The sequence below is a fragment of the Cervus elaphus genome, chromosome 4, assembly GCF_910594005.1.
Source record: "Cervus elaphus chromosome 4, mCerEla1.1, whole genome shotgun sequence".
NCBI classification, from domain to species: Eukaryota; Metazoa; Chordata; class Mammalia; order Artiodactyla; family Cervidae; genus Cervus; species Cervus elaphus.
This window is the reverse complement of record NC_057818.1, coordinates 66,843,017-66,849,979: the sequence shown is the minus strand read 5'-3', so window position 1 is coordinate 66,849,979 and position 6,963 is coordinate 66,843,017.

The following is a 6,963-nucleotide window of genomic DNA, read 5'->3' as shown; positions in this document are numbered from 1 at the left end:
GGAGGCAGAGAACAGCAAGTGCAAGGCTCCCGAGGCAGGAATGCGCTTGGTGGGCGGAACAGACAGGATGCGTGGCTGAGTGCTGTCCGTAAGGGAAGGGCGACGGAACCGAGATGGAAGGTGGACCCTGTGGGGACGAGCAGACCATGCACAGAGGCGACCAGACGGCGCAAGACCCGTCTGTAAAACCTACCGCAGCTGGAGAGAAGTTGCAGATTCTAGTCTTTCAGTGAGCATGGGTCTTAGGCACACGCTATGTGCACGGCCGTGCTTCCAGCTGGACCACTGTAATGAACCTGAAACTTAAGAATACTTGTTCTCCAGACTTTTGGACACAGTGGGGGAGGGAGAGGGTGGGACAAACGGAAAGAGTAGCATTGACATGTATGTGCGCTGTGTGTGTGTGTGTGTGTGTGTGTGTGTGCGCGCTCAGTCATGTGTGGTCTTTGCAATCCCATGGACTGTAGCCCGCCAGGCTCCTCTGTCCGTGGGATTTTTCAGGCAAGAAGACTGGAGTGGATTGCCATTTCCTCCTCCAGGGGATCTTTACCATCTGAGCCACTAGGGAAGCCCAAAGCCATTATACTCCAATTCAAATAAAGAAAAAAGAAACCCTGTTTTCCAAGCAGTCCCAAATTTTGGAAGGGAACTTGATATTTTAGACCGACTGTGTTTTTAGGGGTTTGGGAGTCCAAAAAAAGAAAAAATGACTATCTCCAACAGGCAGTTGTATACCTGATTCTGGAGTTTGGGAAAGTTGATGAGTGGAGACTGAGGTTTGAGATGATCAGACGCCCTCACCTCTGAAGGCCTGCTGGAGCCGTGGGTGCGGTGAGTCCTGCCAGGAGAGACACGTGCCGTCGTGTGTGCCTTCCGTGTCAGGAGAGCCTTCAGAGAGCGGACACTATGCCCGCCAATGCTGCCCTCCCGCACACACTCACAGTTTTGTGTATCGGGGTCTCTGGAGCACAAAACCCCATGCTGCCTACCTGTGAGTCCCCCCGGGTTCCGCAGCCTCCCACACACCCACCTCCTTCCTCCTGAGGCAGCTTCGAAGCTCCAAGTCCCCACCGCAGGGCAGCCTCCGGTTCCAGGAGCAAGGATGGCCTGTGTGTCTCTGGGTTCCTGATGCCCGAGCTCAGAAGCTGAGGAAGGTGGCCAGACGTCCAGACCGGCCTCCTTGCAGGAAGAATTAAAGTGCGCTGACTGGCTCCTCGGAGAACCTTGTCACCCGGGACTGGAGGAAGCCACAGACTCGCTGTGCCCAGCCGCCGCGCAGGGCTCTGGGCAGCGCCCTTGACCCCCATAGGTCCCCTTGGTACTTGGCCATCGCTCCCGATGCTTCGGGGGAGACCTCGGTACAAGAGCACCGGCTCCCCTGGCTCTGCAGGGAACCCCGCCTGCCCTCCCTGGAGGTGGGAATTGAAGGCACGCCGTGTAATCCCCCCCTCCTCGCTCAGCTCTCTAAATACCTCAGTCCACTTCTGCGGACGTCCCGTCTCCCTCCCCCTGGGCGCCATCAGTTCAGTTTCTCATCCTCCTCTGTGTCTGTATCTCTGCCTTTTCTACGTCATGTTTCTCTGTTGCCGTCTCTGCAAAGTCTCTACCGGTCTCCCGGCCACCTCAGTTCTGTCTTTCGCTCCGTTTCATTTCTCGTCGTCTCTCTGACGCCTGTGGTCAATACCTGCATTTCTGTGGGTGTCTTCTACCCCCTGGCTCTCTCCAGCATCCTCCGTTTGCCTATCCCTTTCTCTCCCAGAATCTCCTTCCTTCTGGATGTGCTGGCCTTCTGTTCTTTGACCTTGTCTCCCGCTGTATCTTCTCTCTTTCTCCCATGTCACCCTCTTTTTTCCTTTTTCTTATCCAGCCTTCAAAATAGTATGATTTTTTTTTTCAGGGTTGCCAAAGCCAATTTTATAGGCACGTTTTGCATTCAGGAACTGTTCTAAATTGGGGAGACAGGCATGTGAATGTTGTACAAAGTCACCATAGTACCCATAGACATACCCTAAACACACCATAAAGCATCGTGGATTCAGGAATCATAGATGTTGGGTTTGCGGAGGAAAAGAGGAATCGTAGATGCATTATCTCTGCTGTGTTGCTCCAGGACCAGCTCAGGTCCAGTCACCTGGCCTGTACTAAGTGACTCTTGAGGCTGGAACAAGGGCATACGCGGACTTCACGTGTGGCTAAAGCCACAGCGTGTCCCCAGTTGGGACCTTTCCTCTTCTTTATAAAAACAATGGGTCCTGACTTCACATCAGTATGTTTCAAGGTCACCTTGGCACAAGTTGGTTAGCACTGTCTGCCTCCCTTAGCTGTCATAGAATCCACAATCTCAATGTCGTTTCAACAGCAGGGACAGACTGTAATCAATGGCGGGGCCAGGCAGATAAAGGGAAGAGATTTGAGCAGAGAAATGTTTGCCTGCATTACGGGTGTGATGTATTAACCTTTACTACAGAGTTTATAACTTATGGATAAAGAAGCAATACAGAGTGACTTGGAGGGTTAGGGACACAACAGTGTTAAACATGCCAGCTATGATCATGAATTTCCCAGTCCTTTACAACACAGGGGGAAATGACACCTCCGGCCTAGGGGACGGTCTTGAGTCAGCCAGGCCTGGATAGAAGGAAACCAGGATGGCCAGCGGGCGACTTACCGCCCGCCTTTTCCTCGCAGCCCTGCTATGCTGCAAGGGGGCGTCACACCGGGGTACTGCCCTCCATCTTGCCCGTACCCAGTACTTAGCGACGGGTCTCGGGGCTACTCGCTGTCAATTTTCCACTCTTACCAAATGGGGCCACAAGACCGAGTACTGGAGAGGAAGGGGGCGATGCTGGGAAAATCACCGCTAGTCCCTGACTGTTGGTGCACGTTCTTACTGGGAAGGCCAGGACAGCGAGCTGACTTCTCCTTCCCCGGGTCACTTCTCAGGGATGTGTGTGCGAGGAGAAAGCTTGCAGAAGCAGAGGAACGTCTCCTACACACGGAGCAAACTCCCATTGACCAGAAGAGAAGCAGATCCTCGCAGCTGAGTATTCCTCTCCTGTTTTACAGCCCACCGCACGTGCAGTTCTCGCTAATGAGCTCTTTGTGGGCCTCCCTCTGACTCTCAGAGGGCGTGCATAACCGAGGCAAACACACACGAAGCGTTTGGGTCTGCTTCAGCCGTGAGTGGCAAAGTGCTTTGTCTCTGACTCAGAACCTAATGTCTTTGAGGGGGAGGCCCTGCCCACAGCATGTGGGAATCTTCCTTCCCCAGACCAGGGATCAAACCCCTGCCCCCTGCATTGGAAGCACGGAGTCTCAACCAGTCCTGGACACCTGAGAAGTCCCACCTCATGTTTGTTTTCCAGCATCCATTTAATAGACGAGTTTGTAAGTAGGTCAAATCCAAATCTTTCACACTTCCTTTTCTTTAAAAAAAAAAAAATCTATCGGCGTATAGTTGATTAAAAATGTTGTGATAATTTCAGGTGTATAGCAAAGTGGTTCAGTTTCTCATACACATATTTTCATTGGTTTTCAGGCTCTTTTCTCACATAGCTTATCGCGGAATGTCGGGTCCAGGGCCCAGTCCTCTATGGTAGGTTTTTGCTGGTCGTGTGTCTCATGTATAGTGGTGTGTGTGTGTTCACCCCGCGTTCCTGATTTATCCCCGCCCTTCCCACACTCTTCTTGACAGAGACAGTGTCCAGGCTGTACAGGCGGGCAGGGGCCACGAGGGCGGCCACCCCAGTGCCTCTGAAATACACACGCCACCTTCAGCTTCTGGAGGGAGGCGCTGAGGCAGCCGCGGAGGCTGGGGTCTGCCTTGCTGGGGCGGGCCGCTGGGCCCCGAAACCAGCTGTGGGAGAAGGTCAGCACGGGCTGGGACCGCCTGTCCACACCTCCCCCTCCAGCCACTCAGAATTTCTGGGACAGTCCCTTTCTCATCCACACCACACACGCGCACACGGAACCTAGGCTCTAGCCTTTGTACTGCTTAACGGGTCTTGGGTTCCGTAACTCAGTGGGAACAATCCGCCCGCCAATGCAGGAGGCTCGGGCTCCACCCCTGGGTCAGGACGATCCCCTGGAGGAGGACACGGCAGCCCGCTCCAGTGTTCCTGCCCGGAGAATCCCATGGACAGAGGAGCCTGGCGGGCTACAGTCCATGGGGCCTCAGAGTCGGGAATGACTTAAGGACTAAACAGTGACTGCCTCCTGCTTCACGTCCTCAGAGGAAATAGTATATGATTGCTTTTTAAAAATAAGTTTCGTGGGTTTGAGTTTGTGTGTGTATGTCTGTGTATGCGTCTGTGTGTGTGTCTAACACATCATCCATAGAATTATTGCGAGGACAGAGTCCACAGCCTAGATTAAGCAAGCCACCATATTTATTTCTTCTCCCCTTGACGCCGCATCTCAGAGGTCAGGCCTTTCCCGCAGACTGTCCTGAAGGCCCCTTCCCGTCCTTGTTGCACAGGCCGCAGATGACGGGCCTCACCGGGGGGATGAGGACACCATGGGCCACGGACACGACCTGGTCTCCGTCGTGGATGGTCTTGTCTTGGGGCATCATGTCCGTGGAGATGGCCGTGCTGGGGAGCAGGGCCGCCACCGTGAGGCGTGACCACCCGCGGGGAGCTGAGAGACTGAAAAACAACGAGTTTGTCATAGCTTTTCTTCCAAGGAGCAAGCGTCTGTTAATCTCATGGCTTCAGTCATGTTAGTCTATATTTTGTGCCATCCCAGTGAAAATCCCACGAGGGGGTGTGTGTGTGTAAGTGTGTGTAAAACTAGGCAAACCAAATCTAAAAGTTATGTGGGAAGATAAAGGACCTACTCTAGTGGAAAGCAATGCTTATCTCAAAGCTACAGAAATTAAATTAAAATTAAAGTGTCAATCAAAAAAACATTTTTTATTTCAATTAAATTAAAACTTAAAATCAAACTGTTAATTAAATTAAACTTTAATTAAAATTAAAATGTCAGTTAAACTAAAATTAAGGAAATCTGACCAATGCGCTACCAAAGATAGCAAAGAACTGAGCCAACACACAAATGTTTATTTAATTTATACGAAAAAACAGCATTGCAGGGAAGTGAAGAAAGTAAAGGCATTTCAATAAATGGCTTTAGACCGATTCTCCACTATTAGGAGAGAATGTGAAGTTTTCTCAAGCCCAAATTATTCTTAAAATTATGTTCCCTCTATAGATAAACAAAATCTAAACTAACAGAACATAGTGAATCAACTATATGCCAAGAAAATTTAAAAGGTAAAAGACAAAAAGTAAGAAGAAAAAGTAAATTCAAAATCAATAAAACTCAGAGAAGATAGTAGGCGACCCATTGCTTTGAGGTCTGTTTAGATTGCTAAACCAGAGCAATGGTTTTGACTACATTAAGCACTCTGTTAATCACACACACACAATGAAAGGAATGAAAAGTCAAGCTATAATGTGGGAAATTATCTCCAACACCTATCTTTGAACACATGTTCATGTCTTGAACCTGGAAATAACTTCGATAAAGCCAAAAGAAGAGGAAAAAACTTTAGAAGAAAACATTGGGGAAGAAACTTAAACTAACCCCTCACAAAGAATAATATTGAACTGCCATTCAACAGATGAAAAAGGATCCACCAACTGGTTAGCAATCAGGGAAATGCAAAAGGAAGACGTAATGAGGCAGGACTGCAAACCCTCATGTACGGAGCTTCCCGCCAAGCTTTACGATGGAAGGTACATGGGAATCCTCGTCCACCATTGCTGAGGCCGTCACAGTCAATTTGGCAGAATCTCCTAAAGCTGAACATACACGAATTTATGACAAAGCAGTTCCACTCCTGCGTGTGCGTTTGGCGGTGACGCCTTGAGCACCCAGACACAGACAAGAGCCTCCAGCAGTGTCAAACCAGAAACCACATGAATGCCCTTTGACATCAAAATATAGGGAAAACTTAACCAAAAAAAAAGAAAAATATAACATTCTGGAGATAAAATTTCACTGTAAACAAAATGGACCTAAATTACAAAAAAAAAAAAAAAAAATGATTAAAATGACCAAAAGAGAGCTTCCCTGGTGAGCCAGTGGCTAAGACTGAGCTCCCAATGTATGGGGCGCAGGTTCGCTCCCTGGTCAGGGACCTACATCCCACATGCCGCAACTGAAGATCCTGCGGCCACAACTAACACTCCCGTGCAGCCAAATAAGTAAATAAATATTTTTTAAAATGACACCTACATGCAACAACACAGCTCAGCCTCACAAATGTGTTAAACAAGATAAGTGTGTGTGTGCTAAATCCCTTCAGCCTCATCTGCCCCTTGGTGACCCCACGGACTGTAGCCCACCAGGCTCCTCTGTCCGTGGGATTCTCCAGGCAAGAACACTGGAGTGGGTGGCCGTGCCCTCCTCCAGGGGATCTTCCTGACCCAGGGATGGAACCCGTGTCTCTCACGTCTCCTGTATTGGCAGGTGGGCTCTTTACCACTAGCGCCACAAGGGAAGTCCCTTTGAACATGATTTCCAGGACCATGTAGCACACGAATCCACATATGTGAAATCCAGTCAGAGCTAAAACAAATTTATTATACTGTCAGACACCAGTACTGTATCAATACTCATGTCTAGAGGGAGGCCAGAGGGTAGTGATGAAGGGAAACAAGAAAAAAAAATCGTTGGGAATAACAAAAGGTATGGTTTTACTAAGAAGGGGGTATGGTTATATGTGATTACTGTTTAATTTTACTGCGTTGTAAAATCTTGGCCTGTGTACTTTTCTACATGCGTTTCACAATAGGGGAAAAAAATTGTTTTTCATGAAAAAAGACCTAACTTTTTCACGATTCAAGGGTGCCATCTAGTGGTCTGATAGGTACTTTATGAACTCGGTGAGTTGGTTGCTCAGTCATGTCCGCCTCTTTGCGGCCCGTGAACTGTAGTCAGGCTCCTCTGTCCATGGAA